At 42.5% G+C, this 25,873-nt stretch overlaps 1 long non-coding RNA gene across 1 annotated transcript in view; it reads right to left on the reverse strand.

The window, feature by feature from the left end:
* Positions 1-20,132, reverse strand: part of LOC117062459 — a 39,536-nt gene extending 19,404 nt beyond the window's left edge. Inside the window, exon 1 of the long non-coding RNA XR_004428389.1 lies at positions 17,573-20,132. This is a non-coding gene — a long non-coding RNA (uncharacterized LOC117062459). The remainder of the gene's footprint in view (positions 1-17,572) is intronic.
* Positions 20,133-25,873: the final 5,741 nt, after the last annotated feature.

A 25,873-nucleotide genomic window follows, 5' to 3' on the forward strand; every position in this document is an offset into this window, starting at 1 on the left:
AATGCCCACTTCTAGGTCTGCAAAATTGGGACCCACTCCTGAGAAGACTCCAGTGGAAGAAGAAAAGATTCTGGAATCAGACTACTGAACAGGTGGTTCCCAGGATAGATATTAGTATAAAATTAGCCAACATTTTGTGAAAGCTCATGCCCAGTCTATAGTGCCCAGAGACCTGAAGGCCAGAGTAGGGACACCTCAATAGTGAGGCTGATGTGGTGCGCTCAGGGAAAGTCACTTAGGAAGATGAAGGAAGTGAGAGGGACTAAGTGTCTCCTGAAACAACTCCAGATGAAGCAAGCTGGTATTACAGTCCCTGGGCTGAACACACTGGGCAGCTGTTCCACCAGCAGTATCCCAAGGAACTTTTTCTTTGAGACAGAGTGTCACTGTGTCACCCAGGCTGGAGTGCAGTGGTGCGATAGCTTACTGCAACCTCCGCCTCCTGGTTTCAACTGATTCTCCTACCTCAGCTTCCCGGGTGACTGGGACTACAGGTGCCCACCACCATGCCTGGCTAATTTTTATATTTAGTAGAGGCAGGGTTTCACCATCTTGGCCAGGCTGGTCTCGAACTCCTGACCTCAAATGATCCACCCACCTTGGCTCCCCAAAGTGCTGGGATTACAGGCGTGAGCCACTGCGCCCAGCCCCAGGAACTTTTTTTTTTTTTTTTTTGAGATGGAGTCTCACTTTGTCACCCAGGCTGGAGAGTAGTGGTGCCATCTCGATTCACTGCAAGCTCTGCCTCCTGGGTTCATGCCATTCTCCTGCCTCAGCCTCCCTAGTAGCTGAGACTACAGGCACCTGCCACCACGCCTAGATTGATTGATTGATTGATTGATTGATTGGTTAGTAGAGGTGGGGTTTCACGATGTTAGCCAGGATGGTCTCGATCTCCTGACCTCATGATCCTCCAGCCTTGGAACTTCTTTCCCAGGCTGGCTTACACTTTGAGTATCCCCAGGATTAAGGAAGAAAGCTCCCCAGGAAACAGGAGAATCCAAATGTCATTGAAGAGTCTCCTGGGTCATTAGAACCCAAGAGAGCCAGGAGTTCTGGCTTACAAAGTAGGAAAAACAATTCAATTGAGTAGAAACAAATAGCCCCAGAGGTTATCTCAAACTCCTTGAAGTCCAGAGTCATGAAACTGAGGCTCAGCCCAGACTTCCCAGGACCTGCCTATTCCCAGAAGTGATGTCTGGACTGTCCACCCCTCAGGGAAACTCACACTCACTCCCAGGGTGAGTCCTTACCCTACAAGGCACTTCAACAAGATGGTCATTATCAGCATAGCACGTGGTCCCCAACGTTTACACCACAAATACCCACAAAAATACAGATGGTTTCCAATGTAGGATGGTTCTTAATTGAAAACACATTTTCTACTTATATTTTTTAACTTACAATGGGCTTATCAGGACGTAGCCCCCACCATAAGTCAAGGATCATCTGTAGTGAAAAGATTCTTTCATTACTTTAGGGTCTTGAAAATCCCAAAGAATCCCTTTGAGGTACTGCATCCATAGAAAATTCCCATCTTTAAGTCTCAGGAAATGTGCAATAAAACTCCAAAGGATGTCATCCTTATACCCATGGGCAGCGTTGCTACAAGTGAAATAGGCAGAACTTGTGTGACCCTAGAAAAACAGTACTGCTCAAAACAATTTCTTCTACACTCAGCTGCCCCGGGGCTAGAAAATCTACCCTTGGAGATGGGTTCCTTTTTGGGTGAGGCTTTATATTAGGCATAGAGTCCCCTTAGAATAGTTCCAGGAGTAACACATCTGCAAGCCACCAACAGTGAAATGTGAACTCACTTATCAGATGCCCACTGTGGGAGCACAAGTCTCTAGCAACTGGCCTGGGACAAGGTAGCAAGAGAGACCAGGAAAAGCATGAAGAGTGAGTTCATGTAATGCATAATTTTGCCTGGGACCAAAGAAAAATGGGCAGTGAAGTGATGAGCTTTTCTAAGAGATTTACCTGAGAGCAAATGTGGCCTTCACCAGAAGAGATAATGAAGGTTATTGTTGGCTGGTCTCCCTAGTGTCAGAAGAGTACTTGCAATTACACCTAATTTTGAATCAACCAAATTAGATGGTACAGGAGATTAATATAAAACTCTCCATAACTGACACATTTCCATACACCCTACAGGCCAGAAGGCTTCAAGACAGTAATGGCTTTAATGCCAAATGTGCATGTTTCTAAGTCACTGTCTGGTCTTTCCTCTGCCTCATCCCCCACTCTTAACAATAGCATCTTAATGACATGATTGCATTGAGGAGATTATTATTTTCTCCTGACATCTCCTTTGTAAGTTCTTTCTGCATTCTAAGGTAAACCATTAGCAATGCCCCAGAAATACTTGAAACTTCAGAAGGCTTGAAACGACATTAAAAACTACATACTGAGTTTTTCAGAATAAGCAGTAATGTTCAGACACAACTTTGTACAGTAAGCAGGGCATTGTTAAAAGTAGAAGGAAATTCATAATTATCTTCCAAACCTGACTCCCACTGCATGAAAATGAAATTGGGATGGGACTAGAAACAAGAAACAAAACACTTGTGATGCTCTGTGGCAGATTTTTCACCATAAATGGCAAGAAGGAAAAGCAGACAAACACAATCTTAGATATTAGATTAGCAGCCAATAAAGTCCTCCCATCCTAGTACCAGACCATGGCTCTATGACTAAATAAAGCACTGTTTGTGAAGCTTCAGTAATCGCTCTTTTTAAAAAAAAAAAAAAAAAAAAAAAAATAGTGGTAGGTTCACCGTTGATTAAAATTGCTCATTTTCAACACATCTGGCACTCTGGACTTCATAAACATGTTGAATATTCATCAGGTACCTCAGGTAATTGAGAGAAAAAATTGTAAAAGTGTCATGATAGCAAAATATAGACAAGCAGCAGACCTGATTGTGTGAGACCAGGGAAAACAGGACCTTCTTACCAGAGCCCACACTCCTGGAGACTCTTCTAACCAGAAGTAAACAAAGTATTCAAAGTGAAATGGCTTCTGAGAGTGGGATGCCCACCCCTTTAACCAGCCATGAGATAAAATGCATGGGAGAAACTTCTTCCAACCCCTGGATCATCTGAAACCTCACCTCCCCAGGGAGACTCCTTGGCTCTGTAGTCCCCAGACCCTCCCCTTAGGCGAAGGTCATGTGGGAGGACAGAGCCATGGGTCTAGATTATGGTATCAAGGGTGTGATCTTGTCTGAACACACCCAGCAAAAACATCTTTGTGTCTCCTGCCTGTGCAACAAGGGCTTTTCTTGTAGGTCAACTGTTAAATGATATATTATCATTTGTTAAAACATCAAATGATATATTATGAACAATACTTCTGTGGTTGGTGGAATAATGGCCCCAAAGATAGGAGATTCTAATGTCTGGAACCTATAAAAGTCACCTTATTTTATCAAAAGTAAAAGGGACCTTACCGATATGATTAAATTAAGGATCTTGAGATGGGGCATTATTCTGGATTATCTGGGTGGACCCTAAATGCAATCACAATTGTCCCTTAAAGAGAGAGGCAAAGGGAAATTTGATCAGAAGAGTAGACAATGTGACCACAGAGGATGGAGTGATGGATCCAGAAATCAAGGAATGCTGCCTGCCACCAAAAAGTGAAAAAGGCAAGGGACAGATTTCCCCCTAGAGCCTCTGGAGAGAGTGCAGCCTTGCTGACAGCTTGATTTCGGCCCAGTTATACTGATTTCAGACTTCTGGCCTCTCGAATTGTGAGACAATAAATTTCTGTTGTTTTAGCCACCAAGTTTTTAGTAATTTGCTGAAGCAATTACAGGAAACTGATGCAATACCCAAGCACTGGAGAGAATACAGAAAAATGGAGAATGTTAAGGATAATGAGGTGGACTGAATGATGTTCCCTTAAAACTCATATGTTGAAACCCTAACCCTCAGTGTGACTATGTTTGGAGCTAAAGCCTTTGAAGAAGTAATTAAGGCTGAATGAACTCATAAGGGTGGGACCCTAATTGGATAGGACTCATATGCTTATAAAAAGAGGAAGAGACATTAGGGATGTGCACACACACAGAGGACACAGCAAGAAGGTGGCCATCTGCAAGCCAAAGAGAGAGGTCTCAGGAGAAACCAAACCTGCTGGCACCTTGACCTTGATCTCCAAAACTGTGAGAAAATTAGTTTCTGTTAAGTCACCCAGTTTCAGTTCCTGGTATTGGCAATTGCAGCCCTAGCCAACTAATACAGAGGGTTAACAGGGAAGACCCCCTTGAAGAGTTAGGTTTTTTAAGGAGATAAGGCCAGGATGACCCACCTCCCAGGTCCTTAGTCTTCCCTTAAGAAGGGGAGTTTACACTGACTTAGTGGTGCTCTGGATGGTGACAAGGAAGAGGAGAACATTCCAGGCAAAGGATCAACAGGAGAAAAGTCTAGCCCTGCACCAACATTACCAGAAAGCACCTCCTACTAAGAGCACAAGAGAAAGCTGCTTTCATGTGGCACATGTTCAAGCAGGGTAACAGTGTCTAATCAGACACAGGTATGGTGCCTGAGCCCACAGGCTAAGTTGACTACCTTTAGGAGGGTCACCGTCACTCACAATTGATCGCTGGGGGATAACCTTAAGCATATGCATGGTGGGCAGACTTAGGGGAGATGGGGGGAAATAAAATATTTAAAACATGTTTTGAGGCTTGTTACCAGCCCCAGACAGCATTTGATGCTGGCAGAGGCCAGATTCAATCCCTGTCATCCAGATAACAACAACAGAGAAGCAGAAAACACTACAGAGAGGATGCTTCGTTGTTGCTAGGGAGATTGTCTTCCAGGAGCTCTTTGCCTAAGAAGTACTTCTTCCACACAGATGCCAGGCAAAGTTAAATGGCCTTCCCAGTATGCAGAGGGCAAACTGAAGAAGGGGCCAGAGGGTTTGCCCAGACCCTGATGCGGGGGGCATTTAAATACCATTCAGGAAACCAAGTGACGGAGAGTCAGCCAATGTGCTGGAGGTGGAGCCCCATCAGGCAGTGCTTCCCACATCATGACAAAGATAATTATGACATTGGGACAGCACCACAGGGAAATGAAAGGGCTGTTGTGGCTGGCCCAGGCCCCACCTATCTGCCACAGGTACTGAGGGTACAATGCCTCAATGTCCTCATAGCACATTTGACACCTAATGTTTGTATTCTGGGAAGCCTCTCCTCAGAGTACATCATCTCACTGGCTCCTGGCTATTTATGGGACTACCCTGTAGCTCTCCTGAGGGCTCCGAGTCCTCTCTGAAGGCACAAGTGGGTGAAGGAATGGGGACACCAAATGTCACACCAGGTGAGACATGACTGCCCTGGTGGCAGTGGGGGTGGCAGTGATAGGGGCACAGCAAATCCTTCACCTCTAACAGGGGTGATGTGGTTTGGCTGCATCCCCACCCAAACCTCATCTTGAACTGTAGTTCCCATAATCCCCACGTGTCATGGGAGGGACCAGCAGGAGGTAATTAAATCATGGCAGCAGTTACCCTCATGCTGTTCTCATGAATAGTGAGTTCTCACAAGATCTGATGGTTTTATAAGGGGTTTCCCCTTTGCATTTCTCTCTCCTGCTGCCACGTGAAGGATATGTTTGCTTCCCCTCCCACCAAGATCGGAAGTTTCCTGAGGCCTCCCCAGTCCTGCAGAACTGTGAGTCAGTTAAACCTCTTTCCTTTATAAATTACCCAATCTCGGGTATTTCTTCATAGCAGCATGAGAACAGACTAACACAAGAGGTGAACAAACCCAGAGCAAACCCAGAAAAGCCTGGGAGCCCTGGGAGCCAACTGGTGATGTAAGAAAGAGCAAAAGTATTCAGTGTGACAGAGATAAGACAAGGAGTAGAATTGAGACTCTGCCTCTGACTACATGACAATAGTCTTTACCAGTCTCACTGACTGACAGGGCTTCTGCAGAGAATATGCTCGAGCCCCTACCTCTGAAAACCAAACCCAGTCCTGCTTCAAAAATGTAAGCTGCTTCCACAGCCTCAAGAGGGGGGCGTTTACACCAATGTCTGCATTTGCTCACCTCACATACACTGAAGTCACTTTCCTCCAGATCTACTGCCACCATTCACTGAAGCTATGCTCGGCTGTCACCAATGAACCACTTTCCTAAAGTCACAGATGTTCCCCACCCTACCTCTCTTCCTTCTCTGCAGCACTTGACTCTCCAGGGCACTGCTACTCTCACTCCCTTCTCTCTCCCCAACTACACCACTCTGAATCCTTCCCGGTTCTTCTTCTGCTACTGACCCCATTGCTACCATGCACCCTAGGGTCATTCTCATTCTTCTGCTTGGTGATGCCTTGTTTCAGAGCTTCAACTGCCAGCTATTTTCTGATGACTCCCACATCTCTATCTCCTACCCAGATATGACGCCTGGGCTTCAGACCTGAATATCCAGATGAGCCCTGGACATCTCTGCTTGTTTGGCCTGCCAGAACCCCAAATTTACCATATTTCAAATCAAGTTCACCATCAAAAATATGCTTCCATCTTCCTTCTCCCGTGCTTGTGAGTGGCAATCCCATCCAACCAGCTTCTCAGGACAAAACCCGGGAGGTGACTCCTTTCTCCACATAACCCTCTTCTCTTTTGCCTCGTAAATATTTCTCACGTCCAGTCTCTTTTCTCCAATCCCACTGCCACTGACTTCATTCAGGTCCTCATCATACCTTGCTTCTATTACACAGCAACAGCTTCCTATTTCACTGTCTTTAGTATGCCCCCTGCCAATGTTTTTCTTTTTTAATTTTGTGAGTGATGGGCTCTAAAAATATTTTTTAGACACTTTATTTTAAAAAATATTTTAAGCTTCTCTAACTGAACATGTAAACCCATAAAGTCCCAAATTAGCAACCTTCAGAAATTCTCCTTTGCCATATAAAGCCCAAACTCCTAAACAGGTATACAAGGCCTTCCATGAACTCTTTGTGCTAGTGGCACAACCTGGATGTAAAATCCAATGAATAAATGAAAGTCAAATACTCACTCTGCCCAACACCCTAATTTGTACAAAGAAGGTGGAATTGAATCTATGCTGCTCAAGGTAAAGTGGGTTAGCTGTATTAGTCTGTTCTCATGCTGCTAATAAAGATATAACAGAGACTGGGTAGTTTATTAAACATACAAGAAAGAGGTTTTTTTTTTTTTTGAGATAGAGTCTCGCTCTGCCACCCGGGCTGGAGTGCAGTGGCCGGATCTCAGCTCACTTCAGCTCACTGCAAGCTCCGCCTCCCGGGTTTGCGCCATTCTCCTGCCTCAGCCTCCTGAGTAGCTGGGACTACAGGCGCCCGCCACCACACCCGGCTAGTTTTTTGTATATTTTAGTAGAGACGGGGTTTCACCCTGTTAGCCAGGATGGTCTCGATCTCCTGACCTCGTGATCCACCCGTCTCGGCCTCCCAAAGTGCTGGGATTACAGGCTTGAGCCACCACGCCCGGCCAGGAAAGAGGTTTAATTGACTCACAGTTCTGCAGGGCTGGAGAGGCCTCAGGAAACTTAGAATTATGGCAGAAATGGAAGCAAACACATCCTTCTTCACATGGTGGCAGCAAGAAGAAGTGCAGAGAGAAGGAGGGGAAAAGCCCCTTATAAAACCATCAGATCTCGTGAGAACTTACTATCACAAGAACAGCATGCAGGTAACCACTCCCATGATTCAATTACTTCTCACTGGGTCCCTCCCATGACACATGGGGACTATGGGAACTACAATTCAAGATGAGATTTGGGTGGGAACACAGCCAAACCATATCAGAGGAGGAAAGAAGATAAGCATCCTTGCTCCTGATTGGGGTACTTCATTCAGAACTTCTTCCTTTAAAGTTCAACTTTCTTAAAACAGAGACCACTTCTCTCTTTTCCCTTGCTAGCAACTGATAGGATAAGATTGGATAGAGGCCTCCTTATGGTTGGAAAGCAGCATCCTCTTTTTTTCCCTCTGTTAGAAAACCAAGCAGGAATCAGGTAGAGTCCAGGAGAGAGCATCCAAAGATGGATGTCATCTTAATTGCTTCTGAGTTCAGAGGAGGCAAAGGGTTCTGACATCTTGCTCACAGATTGACCCAGGTCCATGACCTGGAATAGGCACTTTTGTGAGGTGTCAGGGACAAAGCCCTAGCTGGTAATAAATAGCATGTTCTTATTCTGGAGTATTCCTCAGGAACCTTCTGTGGTAGCAGGAAACCAGACAGGATTTGGGTTTTTAAGATCTTGCCTATCTTATCTTGTATCTTTGTAGATGTGACTAACCAGTAGGTCTTCAAACTGCCCCCAAATAGGCATTAACCTTTGGGTCACCCAACATTATACTGCTGGCTTTCCTAAAAAAAAAAAAAAAAAATGTTATGTAGCCCTAATAACCTAGAGCTCCATGGGGACTGATCTCAGTGCAGTTACAGTGAAAAACAAATCAAGATGTAGCAACAAAGAAGAATTAAAGCATTTAGAATATTTATATTCTTCTTTTAACTCCCAAGAAAATCCAACTCATAATCCATAGCTCTGTAAGAATGTTCCTGGAAGGGAGAAGAGGAAGAGGGGCTATGAAGACTTATGCATTAATTTTTTATCTATCGTATTGCATAATAAATTTGTCTGTAATCACACAGAAGGTCTTTGCCTTAAGTCCTTGTTCCCTCTCACAGTTATTGTGAGAGCCTCTGATTCCAATAGTGCCCACTCTAAGTCACCACCCTGACTAAAGGTTCTTATGAGGTCTCCATAGCCAGGAGACAAAGTCCAAACAAAGTCTTGGAAATGGCACTCAAGTCCCTTCGCCTTCTGGCCTCAATCTACACATCCCTCCTCACTCATGCCACCAGCCACACACATTTAGATTCTCCCTCATTTATCATTGCAGAACTCCCCAAATACCAGTCTTTTCAGCCTCTCTGTCTTTGCATGAACTCCTCTTTTCCTAACCCATTAAAACCTCTGTCACCTTCTCTGTGAAGCCTGTGTTAGAATCAGTCATTCCCTCCTCTTGGGCCGCATTGCATTTGCAGAGGCCCCTCTATTCAGTGGGTCTCCCGAAGTGATCCAGTCAAGTCCATCCTCCTGGTGAGAGGGCACATTCCTCCAACCTGACTCCCAGCCCAGCACAGAAGCTGCTGCTGAATGAAGAATGAAAGAATGAATAAACAGATAAAAAGCAGAGACTAAAATTAATGTTTATCAAACATGAATTCTTTTTTTTAGTCCACAAGAAATGGCTTATCAGTAGTCTTTACCAGATACAAGAAATGCCATAAATTCTGAAAAAGAGTTTTGAGAAAAGAACAAAGTACTATGCATTTTGCCAGTGTATTAAAATGATAGAGACTAATAGGACTGAAACATTTATTTAAAATATATACTTACAAATATGTCTAAGGATCTGGATTGTTTTTCCATATTTACAAGTTTTAGTTATTTACCTTATAAAAGAAAATAGCCCTATAGAAAGTTATTTCGTTTGCTTCAATAAGATATAGCCATTACAGGCTTTTAAAATGTTGGCTTAAAGGACGAGAATGTGATTTGGATCCTGCAAGCACTTAGAGTTCTGAACAAGCCTAAACAAACATTTTTAATCAGTGTTAGTGCTTTAAGAAATTTTTAATCTGCCACTTAAGAGACATTAATGTACAAATTGGCAAAAAAGAAAATAAAAACCTGTCACCTTTCCTACACATTATCTAAATGTGCTAAAGCAAATGCATTTCAGACACCCTGCCCTGCTGTGCATGAACACATAATAGGATAGGACGTCATCAGCAACTGAGTGTATATCCTAATTGGTGTCATCAGCTATTTCTAGGACAGCCAAATAGTGTCAGAGATAAAGAAATATAAATTATCTGTGAAAACAAAGAGGTATGACATGTAAAAATTGACTGTAGTGCCTCCTGATCCAAAACAAAAAATGGATCTTACACTATCAAAATATTTTTAAATGACATGTTATTTTAGGTCAATAGCTTTCTATAGTCAGAATGTAGACACATAGGGATGAATTATGCCTAGCACCCCCAGTTATTTCATCCAACACTGCAGCTGTCACAAACCACAGGACACTTGATCCATAGGCCAGTAAAGAATCAAGTTCTAACCACAGACACTCAAGAGTGCACCACAAGGCATCTAGAAGAATTTCCACTTGTGCCATCCTGTGCATCTCGGTGTCCTTAGCATACTGTAACCTGATTATCCAGACAAGATTGAGAATAAAAGCAAGTAATCCTGGACTCTCTCTCCTGTATCAGATATGTAGCCCTCTATTTGGTGAGTTCTATAGTTCCTAAAGCCAAGGACAAATTCTGTGTAAACATGCTGCTTGTACATTAAAACAAAATGTTTATCAGTTGTGTGTATATGTGATACGTGCATAGTGTATATGTACAGAGTGTGCGTGCATGTGCACGTGTAGAGTGTGAGAGAATGTCTGACAGGCTAAGACAGACAGATGACCAAAGAGACAGAGAAAGGCAAAATTACCTGCTTGGAAAGAAGCTGAGGGCTACAAAGATTACAAAGCATAAGGTGATTTTTGAAAAGGAGGAAAGAACACCCTAAATGAGAAAAAAAAACAAAAAACAAAAAACATGGGAAAGCACCAATGTAAAGAAAAGACAGGAGGAACTGCAAGTGGAAGCAAGAGTGACTTCATAGAAAAGAAAATGAGGCGATACCAAGCAGGGTGTCTTTATGGTATGTGTCCCTGGAAAACATTTTCTACCAAGTCCCTGTCTGTATAAAGAATTTGATTTAATGTTTTACAAAATTCATATGCCTGAGTCATGACTTATCAATGAAGATTTAGAATAATGGGTAAAGAATAGATATTTTTGTATTTGCCTATTATTCAGTACAAGGGAAGATTTTTTTTTTTAACAGCATTTTTTGTTTTTAATTTTTTTATTATACTTTAAGTTCTAGGGTACATGTGCACAACGTGTAGGTTACATATGTATACATGTGCCATGTTGGTGTGCTGTACCCATTAACATGTCATTTACATTAGGTATATCTCCTAATGCTATCCTTCCCCTCCTCCCCTCCCCACAATAGGCCCCAGTGTGTGATGTTCCCCTTACTGTGTCCAAGTGATCTCATTGTTCAATTCCCACCTATGAGTGAGAACATGTGGTGTTTGGTTTTCTGTTCTTGTGATAGTTTGCTAAGAATGATGGTTTCCAGCTGCATCCATGTCCCTACAAAGGACACAAATTCATCCTTTTTTATGGCTGCATAGTATTCCATGGTGTATATGTGCCACATTTTCTTAATCCAGTCTGTCACTGATGGACATTTGGGTTGATTCCAAGTCTTTGCTATTGTGAATAGTGCTGCAATAAACATACGTGTGCATGTGTCTTTATAGCAGCATGGTTTATAATCCTTTGGGTATATACCCTGTAATGGGATGGCTGGGTCAAATGGTATTTCTAGTTCTAGATCCTTGAGGAATCAACACATTGGTGATTGACAAAATCTCTAAGCATTTGCTTGTCTGTAAAGGATTTTATTTCTCCTTCACTTATGAAACTTAGTTTGGCTGGATATGAAATTCTGGGTTGAAAATTCTTTTAAGAATGTTGAATATTGGCCCCCACTCTCTTCTGGCTTGTAGAGTTTCTGCCAAGAAATCTGCTGTTAGTCTGATGGGCTTCCCTTTGTGGGTAACCCGACCTTTCTCTCTGGCTGCCCTTAACATTTTTTCCTTCATTTCAACTTTGGTGAATCTGACAATTATGTGTCTTGGAGTTGCTCTTCTCGAGGAGTATCTTTGTGGTGTTCTCTGTATTTCCTGAATTTCAATGTTGGCCTGCCTTGCTAGGTTGGGGAAGTTCTCCTGGGGAAGTTCTCCTGGAAAACTGCAGAGTGCTTTCCAACTTGGTTCCATTTTCCCCATCACTTTCAGGCACACCAATCAGACGTAGATTTGGTCTTTTCACATAATCCCATATTTCTTGGAGGCTCTGTTCATTTCTTTTTACTCTTTTTTCTCTACATTTCTCTTTTTGCTTCATTTCATTCATTTGATCCTCAATCACTGATACTCTTTCTTCCAGTTGATCGAGTCAGTTACTGAAGCTTGTGTATTTGTCACATAGTTCTTGTGTCATGGTTTTCATCTCTATTAGTTCTTTTAAGGTCTTCTCTGCATTAATTATTCTAGTTATCCATTCATCCATTCTTTTTTCAAGGTTTTTAGTTTCTTTGCACTGGTCACGTAGTTCCTCCTTTAGCTCTGAGAAGTTCAATTGGCTGAAGCCTTCTCTCAACTTGTCAAAATCATTCTCCGTCCAGCTTTGTTCCATTGCTGGTGATGAGCTGCGTTCCTTTGGAGGGGGAGATACGCTCTGATTTTTTGAATTTCCAGCTTTTCTGCACTGCTTTTCCCCCCATCTTTGTGGTTTTATCTGCCTTTGGTCTTTGATGATGGTGATGTACTGATGGGGTTTTGGTGTGGGTGTCCTTTCTGTTAGTTTTCCTTCCAATGGTCAGGACCCTCAGCTGCAGGTCTGTTGGAGTTTGCTTGAGGTCCACTCCAGACCCTGTTTGCCTGGGTATCAGCAGCGGAGGCTGCAGAAGATAGAATATTGCTGAACAGCGATTGTTGCTGTCTGAATCTTGTGCTGGAATCTTTGTCTCAGGGTGTACCCAGCCATGTGAGGTGTGATGTGTCGGTCTGCACCTATTTGGGGATGTCTCCCAGTTAGGCTACTCAGGGGTCAGGGGCTCACTTGAGCAGGCAGTCTGTCTGTTCTCAGATCTCAGCCTCCGTGCTGGGAGAACCACTGCTCTCTTCAAAGCTGTCAGACAAGGACTTTTACTTCTGCCGAGGTTTCTGCTGCTTTTTGTTTAGCTATGCCCTGTCCCCAGAGGAGGAGTCTACAGAGGCAGGCAGGCCTCCCTGAGCTGCAGTGGGCTCCACTCAGTTCGAGCTTCCTGGCAGCTTTGTTTACCTACTTAAGCCTCAGCAATGGCGGGCGACCCTCCCCCAGCCTTGCTGCAGTTATATCTCAGACTGCTGTGCTAGCAATGAGGGAGGCTCCATGGGCGTGGGACCCTCCAGGCCAGGTGTGGGATATAATCTCCTGGTGTGCTGTTTGCTAAGACCCTTGGTAAAGCACAGTATTAGGGTGGGAGTTACCCCATTTTCCAGGTGTTGTGTGTCTCAGTTTCCCTTGGCTAGGAAAAGGAATTCCCTTCCCCCTTGCACTTCCGAGGTGAGGCGATGCCTCGCCCTGCTTCAGCTCTTGCCGGTCAGGTTGCACCTGCGGACCAGCATCAACTGTCCAACACACCCCAGTGAGATGAACCCGGTACCTCAGTTGAAAATGCAGAAATCACCCTTCTTTTGTGTCACTCACGCTAGGAGCTGGAGGCTGGAGCTGTTCCTATTCGGCCATCTTGGGCGCCACTCCTCAGATTTTTTTCATAGTATCTAGGCACCATCACTTTCTGTGCAGATGCCAGAATCCTCTGTGTTTTTTATTGTTGGATGTGCTAATTCCACATTTCTCGCTGGGAGAAAAAGGTAGCAATGCTGTTATTACAACACCAGCTCTTCAGCATTTGTTTGTACTGAAACAGATTTTCTAGCTTCTGGATTTCCTTAATATCATTTATTTAATGCTGGTTATATCATCAATCACGTTGTGTCATCCCCACTGCCACCCATGAATCCTGGCTTCCAATGATGCTCTCCAAGGAGGGCGGTTACTGTGCTTTGGAGATGATGACCACAAAGTCAAGTCTTGCCCAGAGTATGCAGGAAAATGTGAATGTTAATTCATTTTCTGAGATTGTTAAATTCACTGTTTGAAATTTTATAGCATAAATATAGAAGAGCACATTTTCGGACCATATCTTCTCTTGAACTCCCTAGGGTAATTCCTGCATTCCTAGAATGTGATTTTAATGTTGACAGCACCTTTGCCTTCCACACACTATCACCATGGGGAGGTGGGGGGAACCCATGGGTAGAACAAGAAGAATGGTCCTATTTGTGCAAGAAATGTCCACCTCTCACCAACATGGCTTAAGCACAGAGGGTTCATGTCAACACATTGATACAGGCAACACATTGATTGGAGGGCCTCAAGCAGAAGGGTCTGCTAGCATTGCAGAGCAAGTGTCAAATGTTCTTTTCTTGCTTGGGGACAGACAATGCTCTGGAAGAATGCTCAAGGAAGGGGTCTGATTTTCCTGGTGCTAGTGATGGGAGGGGCACAGGGAAGAGGGTGAGTGATACCACCTTCACTGCCCTGGGGTGCTATAGATTGGAAGCCACTATTTATTTGGACATGGCGCAGTAAGACCTGACACATGGACCCCACATATGGCTCTAGTCAAGGGCTGGCAGTGGGCCATGAGAACCTCAGAGCCCTCAACTTATAGGTTTTATGTAAGTGAGAGTCATCAAAATCAACACATCTGCACTTGCCTGGTGACTCAACGAGAAAAACTGGGCTATTCTGGGGAGCAGTAGCTCATCAGGTCACCTACCAGGAATCAGGGCCAGGTCAAGGACCCCAAAATAAACCCGCAGATATGAATCCTGGAGCTCCTTGGGGCATCAGGTCAGCCCCACATAAGGGTTGGGAAGTAGAGATCAAAGAGTACTCCAAAGGGCAGAAATGGGGACCAAGATACTTACTGGTCCCAGCTCAGGGCACCCTGCCCAGATGGCACTGCTACTCCAGCTGTTCCCAGAGGAATTTTGAGAATGTTAAAGGAGGTACTCCAAAGCGTGGGAAGCCCTGAGATACAGGGCCTGGGACAGCCAGGGTCCAAGGCCCGTACTGACATGAAGGATGACGAGCCACATCTGTTACCAATGGGAAGAGTTATAAAGGAATCTGAGGTACAGGGCAGTTAAGCAAACTGTCCAATATGCAGCTACTAAATGGTAGAATCTGATCTGAACCCAAACAGTCTGACTCTAGGGCCTGTGCTCTGTGTTGTAAATCTATCTAAAAAGATGACTTTATAGTCAGACAGTTCAGGATTTGAATCACTATCCTAACAATTACCATTCTGTGGCCTTGGGGTAAAGCAGAAATAACAGTACCTACTCCACTGGATTGTTTTGCAGGAATCAACTAACTTCTTCTGTAAAGGGCCAGATGGCAAATTCTTCAGGCTCTGTAGTCCAGAGTCTCTGCCACTATAGCTGTAGCATAAAAGTAGCCACAGACAATGCATAATTGAATGAGTGTTGCTGTGTTCCAGTAAAACTCTGTACGAAAATAGAAGGTGGGCCAAGTTTGGCCCACAGGCCTTAGTTTGCCAACTATTTGTTTTGAGAACTAATTCAGATCATGCCAATAAAGGTTTTATAATAGTTACCTGCACTTGGTAAACATTCAATACATATTAATGCTATTATTATACCAACAAAATGTCTATAAAATTTGTTGGTTTAAGGTTCCGGTGTGCTTGTCACTTTTTAGTCTAATTGTTTTATAGTTATATTGTACATACTTGAAGGAAAATGAGTGAATAAATGTTTCATTACTCAAATTCTTCCTTATTACTGTTATTTTTCAAAACTTTTTAGCGTTATTTTCCACTGAAAACCGTCATTGTTTTTGAAATATGTGAGTCAAAGGAGCTAATGTCTTAGTGTAACGTTGTTTTAAAAATGTTTCCATTCCTTCATATTTCTATTTCAGTAATATAAAATGAAATTTTATATGCTACAAATCAATTTTTTCAAATCTAAACAACATTTAGGTAATGCATAATCAGCTTTATCATCACTTATGAGTGATTCCCAGAGTCATTTACAGATAATATTGTTTATTGGGAATCTACACAGCACCTTTCTTTCATGAGCAGCATTTCTTGTCTTTGGAAGATGATTTTTCCTCCATTTTATTCTTGTGGTTTAAAACAGCTACTATCAGTGTCAGCTGGTCCTGGGGGTGAGCACTGGGCCCAAGCTGTGAGCAGTGAGGGTTGGTTGCTTCTGCTGGTCTTGTTTTCAGCTGTCAGGAGGATGTCTGTCAGACAGAATGGAATCAAGTACAGAAAAGCAGAGGCCAGCGATGGTGAGACAAAGGCTTAGGATCATTGATTCCTCATCCAGATTATTCCTAAGGTCCAGCCACAACCCTATGCTCCCATGGTTTGGCTATGAGAGACGATTCCTTTTCTGCCTAAGCAAGTTTCCTTTTCTGACTATGGCATCGCCCTTGAGTGATGTGAATCACCTCCACTTAGTTTAATCCCAAGGGAAACGTCCTCATCTGCTTCTCACCAGATGGGTGGGCTTGGCATCATAGAAAGTAACTTCTGGAGAACAAAACTCACTTGAGGGCAGAACTCAGCTCAATGTCTTACACTTCTTTCATCCAGAAGACCAGATGGAACCAACTGGTTCAAGAAGAGGATGACTTTAAATGACCAGGCATGGTTTTGGCAATCATCTTTTATAACTAGTATAACTGGGAACATTGTATTCAATTAGAAAAAAGCAAGGAAAACTCTAAGTTGTTATAACTGGGCTAAGAGATACCATGGATCATCTAGTAGCATGTGGCCTATACTCAGGGCTTTGTAGTAAAACAATTTTAGGGAAACCTAGTAAAAAAGAAGTCACAGAACTCTGATTTTTTTTTTTTTTAATTCTGTGGTTCTCCCTTGGTTTTCAGGGATTCATCACATGGTCATTTGGTAAGCAGATAAATATGACTACACATTTGGGACAATGGTCCTAGTTCTCCCTGTATCCCCTGAGCAGACTGCTGATTTTTAGAGTTTAACTTAGCAGGTTTCCTTAAGGGTAAGAAGAATCCAAATATATTTCCATCTGCTGTTAGGCAGCAGGTGTGAGGGAATTATCAAGATCTCTTGGGGCCAGAGATGTGGGTTCAATCTCTGCCTAGACTATTTAAGTAGGCTACATGAAATGTTCTGAGCCTGTTTCCTTTTCTGTACATTGAGATGGTGAGATTATCTGCTTCACAAGGATGAACAAGATAACATATGCAAAAGGAAGGATATAGAATATTTTTAACCACTTGGCTTTAAACAATCTTCTACAGTGAACAACTACCTTGATTTTCTAACCATCCAAGGGCCACAGTCATTCAGATATTAGTATGAGTTCATCAACTTATATGCTCCTTCCAGGATTAGCTCTGAGGAAATGGACACTCTGAAGAGGTAGGGGTTAGGATTATTTTTGGAGGTGGGATACAGAAAAAGGGAGGAAGAATTTGATGGCATTCCAAAGGAAGATAAAATTGGACATTTAGAGAATAGGAAGGAGGCATCTATCAACAGCAAGAATGAGGGGGTTGTAGAGGAAAGGGCCCTGAACGAATATAGAAGAAAAAGAAGTTGGAGTTCAAAGAACAGCTTCATGGTTTCTAAGAATGAACACTGGGGACTCGGCTCCTGGCACTCCAAAAAGCCCATTACACTCTCTGTTTCCCTCATGACCCAAAGGCAGGCAAGAATTCATGTCATACCCTCCAATCAGTGCATCTATGGCAGGAGAAAGAGAGTAAAGATTAGAGGGTCTTACCTGGCTGAGACCCATCTCACCACAGCCACACCTGACCCAGAAAATTAGCAGGCCATGCTCAGGGCCAGCCACGGTCTGCCGAGCTGCAGAACAGATGCTGCGGGCACAGGGTTTCCTGCAAAGCACCATTGTACCTCTCTGCCAGGAAGTGCCTTTGAAAGGCAAAGAAACAGACCAGACACCCAAGTTCATAACTAACAAGTGTCTAATCCTCGCAGTGTCTTGCTTGTACAGCTGGAGTGGGTGCATATGACATCTCCCCCACCCACACGCTTGCCAACCGTAACACTCAAGAACCGTTTCATGAAGGACGCAGAAGGGAGTCAACCACCACCAGGGACTTTTTACAAAAACGATTTGAGCATGCCCTTCCTCTCGAGTGCTTGGTCCAAATACATTTATCTTGCTAATATTCCTCTGTCAGACTAAATTTCAGACGACTGAACTCTAGTTTCCAGAATCTTCCACATTGTAACTGCCTATTAATTACCTCTGCTTTGTCAGCTGGCCTCACACACAGGGCCTAAATGTTTAGTCTGCAGTTTGTATAATCATTCTTCTGCTTCATAATTACTCTCCAGAATTACTTAGCTCTGAGGGCCGCACCACAAAGTCTGTGCTTTTCATTTTCTCATAATGGCTCATTATCAGGTCTGCATCCATAATGCCTTGCTCAGGGGTTTAAATGAATCTTTATATAGTACTGGTCCTTTGGGCAAATTCCCAATTTTACAACCACTTCTCAGGCCCTTCAGCCAGGAGCCAGGGGAGTGGGTTCTGGGGGTAGTGAAGGATCAGAGACGCCCTGTTTCTACTGTACACATGGAAGGAGGAGCTTCCACACATCCTGAGGCAAGAGGATGTCACCACTCCATTTTCCAAACAGACCCTGACCAAGCTGGAGTGATGATGAGCTTAAAGGAGTCTGCACCACGGCCCTGCACACTCACCTGCCAGGCCTCATCTTGCGCTGGATTTCAGGAAGCATGGGCCTGCCCATTGGGAAAGAACTCCTGGCTTCAAGGGAAAAGCAGAGAGGGAAGCCTAAGATGACTCAGCGGCAAAGGGAGATGCAGAGATTTTTACTGTGTCAGAGTAGGTCTTTCATGGTGCATGGAGGAGCACTTATCCCACCAATTAAGACCCCCTGGAGTCCAATGCACTAGCTATTTCCAGCACAGTCTCCAATTATTCACCATCCCAAAACCTCACATTAGCCATGTTGGCTTACTCATCTCACTCTCATGGATCTTTCACCACCTCTATGATTCCACTCATGCCTTCTGCTTGCCTAGAATGCCCCTTTCAATACTCAAATCTACCTCCTCCAGGGAGACTGTTTCCAGGAAGACTCAGAGGTAAATAATGTCTTGCCTCTCTGAAACAACTTCATATATTCTGTGTGTAAATTAACCACACTCAGCTTTCTCCCTCCCTTCTATTGTTAAAGTGTCATTCATATTTTTATGATTACATGACTTTGCATTGTTGATATATTTTCTTCACAAATATAAGTACCTTGAAGGCAAGGTTTTTGTCTTATTTTTCTTGTCTCTCCCGGCATCGTAAATACTCAAACATCTGTGATTTAGTTCATTTGCTGCAATATACCCCGAATTTACAGGTTTTTTGCCCCTGTAGCAAAAACTACAGTAAGAAACAGTGGATCTGTGATTCAGCCACTTTAGCAATATTTAGATGTTTACTTCATTTATTAATCTGTACTATAATTTTAAGAGTTGCATTTGTTTTCTTACTCCTGTATTCTAACCATATGCCTACTACCAGAAGTATAAGAAAACTTGTTATTTTCCCCCCTCGCCTCTGGCTAGATAGAGAGCCAACTTGCTCTCCACCCTGTGAGAAGGGGAATTAGTCATGGTTACTGAAAAAAGGAGAACATAGTCAAAGTAAAAAAAAAAAAAAAAAAAGGAGAACATATTCAAAGTAAATTGCTTTTCCACTCAGAATCTCAACACCCACAGGAGCCTGAATTTGTAAATATTTACTGTCACTTATGTTAAAAAAATAATGACTTCCCTAAGCTATATTGCTGCCAAAATATTTCTTTCTCACATGCCTACCCAGAGTTTTGGCCTATAGCTGGCAAGACACCCTCTGCCTTAGGTTAACCTCATAGCAAGGGTAAAGCTTTAAGTGCACTTATGTGGTGAGAGAGAGAGAGAGAGAGAGAGAGAGAGAGAGAGAGAGAAAGAGAGAGAGAGAGGCAGCAGCTTGAAAAAATAAAAATGGCAACATAGCTAATGATAAAAGCACTATTTCCAATAGTGTCTGAAGTCTACTATATGAGTTAAAAGTGAAACATCAGCCTAACCAATGCAAAAGCTTTATGGAGTCTGAGCAAGGATGACTAATCTCCAAAGCTGACAGTTTCACAGCTTACACAGGCTTCGTTCTGCTAAAGTGTGGGGAACACCCACCATCCCCACCATAGTCCCAGACCACATTATGGCGTTGTATACTCATTCTCAGAACTTCACAGGGAAGATTATGGCAGAACTGGAATTCTCACTGAGGACACACCATTCTGAGCCCAGTTGCCCACTGACCCCACCTTCCATCCTCCCACCCGTCTTCTGGCTCCTTGAACCTGCATGAACAATGTTTATTTTCATGTTGAATCAACATGGGTTCAGAACTTTGAGCTCCACAAAGAAATCCACTAACAAAACCATAAGAAACAATATCTTCACTGCAGATGCTATGGAAGAGTGGGGAAGAGTGAGGTAGGTTACAATGCCTATCTCATGACCACTATTTATCCCGTCAAATGCTTCTGGTCTCCCTGAAGCCACCTCCTAGACCACTTGACCACTGTGAGTTATTCTCAGAGCCCAGCCTCTATGTATTACCCAGTCCCAAAGTTGCTTCCACATTTTCAGGTATTTCTTACTAGCAATAGCCCCTCTCCTCAGTATCAATTTTCTGTCTTAGTTCGTGTTCTGTTGTTCTAACAAAATACCACAGACTAAGTAATTTATAAAGACAAGACATTCATTTCTCACCATCACATGGTGAGAGGGCAAGAGCATGCCAGCTAAGGTCTCTCTTCTTCTTCTGATTAAGCTACCAGTCCCATCATGGGGACTCCCACCCTGATGACCTTATCTAATCCTAATTACCTCCGAAAGGCCCCACCTCCAATCAACGTATGAATTTGGAGATTACGTTTCCAACACATGGAATCTGGGGACATTATCAAAACCATAGCATCACCCCAGCTCCCCCTTACTGTGACCTAACTAAAACTTTATTTTCTGGAAAGCTAATTCTTCTTCCTAGTTCCAGTAAAATAAAAAGAGCCAAGACTTTCTAAGTAAGAGTAGAAGCCCTTCTGGTTGGATTGGAGGCAGGGGCTCCTGAGATGACTAAAAGGATTCAGTCTTGCTCCCTTGCCTCTCTACCTGGTCCTTCTATTTCTACCTCCCAGCCCAGCTTGAATCCTTGCAATAGCAGTCGGAAATGGCCATATACTTTGTAGGACTCAGTGTAAAGGGGATATGTGGGGTGGGTCCCCTTGTCAACAATTATGAACAATTTCAAGACAGCAACCACAGCACATTAAACCAAGCATGAGACGCTCTTGAGCAAGGGGACCCTGTGGGACTAGATAGGTCACATGCTCGTGTAGCTAGCCCTAATAGGAAAAGTCACAGGAATTGCAGCCACTTACATGAAATGTGTGCCATTTGTGACTAATTACTGTGCAGCACAGTTGTGCATTTCATAATTATGTAAGTGAAAATATGTAATCATTATATAAACACTGCTTTGTAATACTACAATGCAAGGTATTATTTTTACTAACTATGGGGTTCATTTTGTTGAATGCCATATTGACTACAAAATCAAACCCTGTTCATATGCAGACAGCCTTCGGGGGACCTGGGGCAGTGCATCTACTCACAAATTTTAATTTGAAGAGGCTATGAATGATGTGACTCAAAAAAGGGATTGCCTTAAAAATCCACACCAAACATGACCACCAGAAATGAACTTAGGAACTGAAAACAAACCTTCCATTTAATTCAGGACAAACTAGCGAACTGAAATTATACTATGGGTCATATTAAAAGAAGTGGTTCTTCAAATTTTGGATTTTACAGACCAATAAAATCTCTAAGAAATTTAGAAAATGAACATGAAGTTGACACATTTTAATTTTGCCATGCAAAGACATCAAAAGCCATCAATTCATTTAAAAATGAACAATTATGTCAGAAAAATAACATTTTGAAATATAGTTCTACAAGTTAAATGAATTTAGTATTATGAACAACTTACATTGTCACAGTGTTTAGGTGAAAGCTTTTCCTCCATCAGCATGCTGGCTAGACTGACATTTATAAACTATAGGTCTAGGGGCCAGTGGCTATAGGAATGTTTATACAGAGAATTGAAATATTTTGCTTTAACTTGCATGATTCCTTAAGGCCCATGGCCAACTTTCTGCTTTGGAGATGCAACTCATTTGGATATTATCACCCAGATATCAGTTTCCCCTTTTCTTTGCTCCTCAGCTCCAATCCTGAGAGATTTGGTTAAACCTGGCCCAAACTCCAAATCTATGTCTTTGAACCCCAAGGAGGCCATCTCATGTTCTCTGAATAGCTGTGCCTTGGTTCCCTGTCTCCATGTTCCTATATTCACATGGAATGTCTAATTTGAGTCCATTCATTGTTTCCATTTAAAAAAAATCCATTCAGTTCGAGCACTTCAGGATTTAGTGAATGTCCTTGAGATTTGCTGGGTGTGTGGTCTTCAGCCATCCTCTTCAATCCACCTCCATTCGCCCTTTCCTCATCCTTATCTCTTAGAATAACTAAATGCTCTTCCTCTTATAGCACAGTTTTGCCCCTAAGCAGATGCCTTGAGTATTTAGCATCTACCACAGAGTACCTTCCAAATTAGCAGGATTTTCTCCCTGAAGGAATTCTGGTGGGTTTAATGATTTCTCCATTCATCACTTATTAAGTAATTCCACATACTCACAGGAGACTTTCCCTGATTCCTTTAACTTTCAAAGGTCTCCTGCTCCTCTGAATTTATGCACTGAATTTTGCACCTACATCACAGAATCCTTTTTCCTGTTTACTTTGCTAGTGTTTCGTGTCTATCTGTCATGATCCTCAGTTAGGTTGTAATGTGTATGAGAGTCAGGACAGTAATTCTTACACCTCTAGTCATGCATTCATTGAGCAAGCCTTTGGATGTCTACTATGTACCAGGCACACAATACAGACAGCAGCATGTCTCCTTGAGCAGCTCATAGCTTAGGAAGGAGCAGAAGCATCAATTACAACACACTGTAGGAAATGCTGTAATAGAGTTGTAAACAAAATGCATAGGCACCTAGAAGAGGAAAGACTACCCAGTGGAGCTGAAAAGGGCCTCCGAAAGATGCATAAGAGATCACAGGAGAGGGGTATTACGGCCAAGTACAGAGATATGAGAGAGCAAATCATGTAAGGAAAAATTAAAAAGTTCAGTGTGACTAGGGCTTGGAGCTTCTTGAGCAGATGGAAAATAATTAAAGAGATTGTCAGGCAGGCTATAAAAAAGACTTCTGAATTTCTCCTAGCTCCAATCTATTGTTGTGCCTAATAAATAATAGCCTGTGCCTAATAAACAGTATATCATGGTAGAGCACTGTACCATCTTCAGAGAACTTTTACACTCATGATTTTTGGTCTTAACTCTATAAATAAATGATATCTCCTTCAAATTTACAGATAATAAAGTTGAGATTCAGAGAATTTTAGTGTTGTGCTTCAAGTCACCCAGCTAAGTAATATCAGGTGAGACTTTAATCTAATCCAATTACCTCTTCTAATTCTAAATCCAAAACTCTTCACCACCCAGATCTTGAGTGAGCAGGTCTATCATTACACAGCCTTATAGAGTGAGATGCTGTACAACTTAATGAAAAGAGAATGAGCTTTAGAGCCATAATTTCCAAGTTCAAGTCACTTACAACCTGCATGACCTTAGGAAAGTGACAGAATCTGAGCCTCTGTTCTATCACTGTCAACATTATATGTCAAGCCTTCTTTATAGAACCATTGATAAGATCAAAGCATACCATCCCTCCATAAATTCACAATATGAATATTATAAACCTATTTTAAGTGACTATTCCAGTGGAAACTTTAATTGCATATTACCTTTCAAAAAAATAAATATACTTAAGTCTACCAAATATTTTAATTTTGGCCTAAGTAGTCTAGTGTGCCCTTAAAGCTACTCATTCTTCCTTATTTTTCCTGGAATGTCATTTACAGGCTCAGCTTTATTTCTAAAATGAATTATAAACCCATCTACATATGAATCATTTGCTGTCCTCATTTCACACCACAACTTCTATTTTGGGGGATGGAGTGGGAGAATGGACAGCCATTACAAACTCCTGTAAGAATTTGCTATTTGCTCAGATAAAATGGCTCCTTCCTCCATGGCTTCCCTTTGAAAGAAATTGGTTGAGAAACGCTCTTTTCCAGGATCTTTGTGTCATTAAACCACTGCCACTAGGGTGATTAAGGGTGGCAGGGGTGGAGGGACGCAGGGAAATACCATGCAAATGTCAGTCAGATCTGTCAACACTCACCCCAGCACTTCTGCAGGCCCTCCAAATTAGCCTTTTCTCTGAGTATTGACTTCCAGAAAAATCATGCAATCAGCTTAAAATTAAAAATTACCTCAAAGACCAAAACAATGGTGGAGTAAACAGTGAAAATAAAATAGGGACCCCATGATGCCCCAAAATCACATGATCAAATGCTATATTCCCCCCAAACCCCCTCCCCAAACAACTGTCTCTTCAATTAGTGCCATCTAGCATGGAAAAGGCAAGAAAAAAAATCACAGCTTACAGCCGATATTTTCCACTGAGCCAGCCACCCTCCCTTTTTTTTCCTTCCCTGAAGTTAATAGTGAAAGCTCTGTTTGTTTCACAATGCATTAATTCTTGCTGCTTGCAAGAAATTATTTTTGGAGGTATCATATTTTAATATAAGTTTCCATGAATCTTTCCACATGATTCCCTTGCATTGAAGCACTGCCCTCCCAGCCAAGCTCACCCAACAATGCCCACACTTCATACACCCTTAGGCCTGGGACAGGCCAAATACTGTGTTCACCCCCTGGACCACAGCCCTGGGTGCTGGTGGGGAAGGAGAGAACGTTTGCAACTGATCTCAAGTGTCACAGTGGTTTTCAGCTGGCAAAAGCATCTGAACATAGTTGTACTTTTCATGCTCATGAAGGGGTTTTCCAAAAATCTAAGCTATGTTTTGAAATCTGCATTATTATAGGGTATAGATCCTTGCCCTTCGTTCTTTCTCCAACTCACTGCTTCCCAAATGGTTTGGAGCAGAACTTTTTGAAAACACAGCCAGAGGAAAGACCAGCTCATTTTGCCAAAGATTAAAACAAGAGGCTGATTAAAAGAAAAGTCACATTATATTCTTTCACATTTTGATTAGCCTAATTATACCCAATTTTGTTTACTGACTGTTCCCCATTCAAAATACCAGAATTAGAAAGGCTGGCTGCAAATACAAGAGAGTCAGTCTTGAGGCAGGAAGGCCCCCAAACATGTTATCCAGTCAGCATGAAAGTCATTGACTAGTACCTTTTTGTCCTTATAAATTCCAAGGGCTCTCATTACATGAAAAATACATTTTTTTCATTTTCTGTATACCATGTTTCTATCTCTTGGATCAGGAACTTAGAATGATCAGCGTTTGAATTCACTCTTGTCATTTTATTAGGTTAGATAGTCTGAGCTTCATTTTCCTTTCCTATAACATGGGAATAAAACCAAGCTGATAGGTTGGGTTACTATGATGATTAAAATAATTTTGTAAAGCCTTGAACACACTGACTAGCACATGGTAAGTGCTCAATAAATGAAAGCTATCATTACTATTATTACTAATGAGGTAGAGTTTCTATTGTGGCTTTCCCAATGAATGACACTTCCTGATATTTACTCCCTCGTAAAGTTCTTTCTTGCATTGAATCTGGGCTTGATCATGTGACTTGATTTGGCTGATGAAACTTTAGCAAGCTAGGCTTAATATAAGCAATCGGAAAAGGGGTTTGTTTTCTTGGGAAGCTCTCTCTTGGATCCCAGTTGCCATGTTGTGAGCAAGACTAGGCTGTTCTGCTGGAGAGAAGCCTTGTGGAGATGCCCTGGAGGATGAGACACCATTCACAGAGAGAGGACACCTGGAGGAGAACTGAGGTGCTAAGCTCCCACTGATGCAGTCAACACTACAG

The sequence above is a fragment of the Trachypithecus francoisi genome, unplaced genomic scaffold, assembly GCF_009764315.1.
Source record: "Trachypithecus francoisi isolate TF-2019V2 unplaced genomic scaffold, Tfra_2.0 Lachesis_group17, whole genome shotgun sequence".
Lineage (NCBI taxonomy): Eukaryota > Metazoa > Chordata > Mammalia > Primates > Cercopithecidae > Trachypithecus > Trachypithecus francoisi.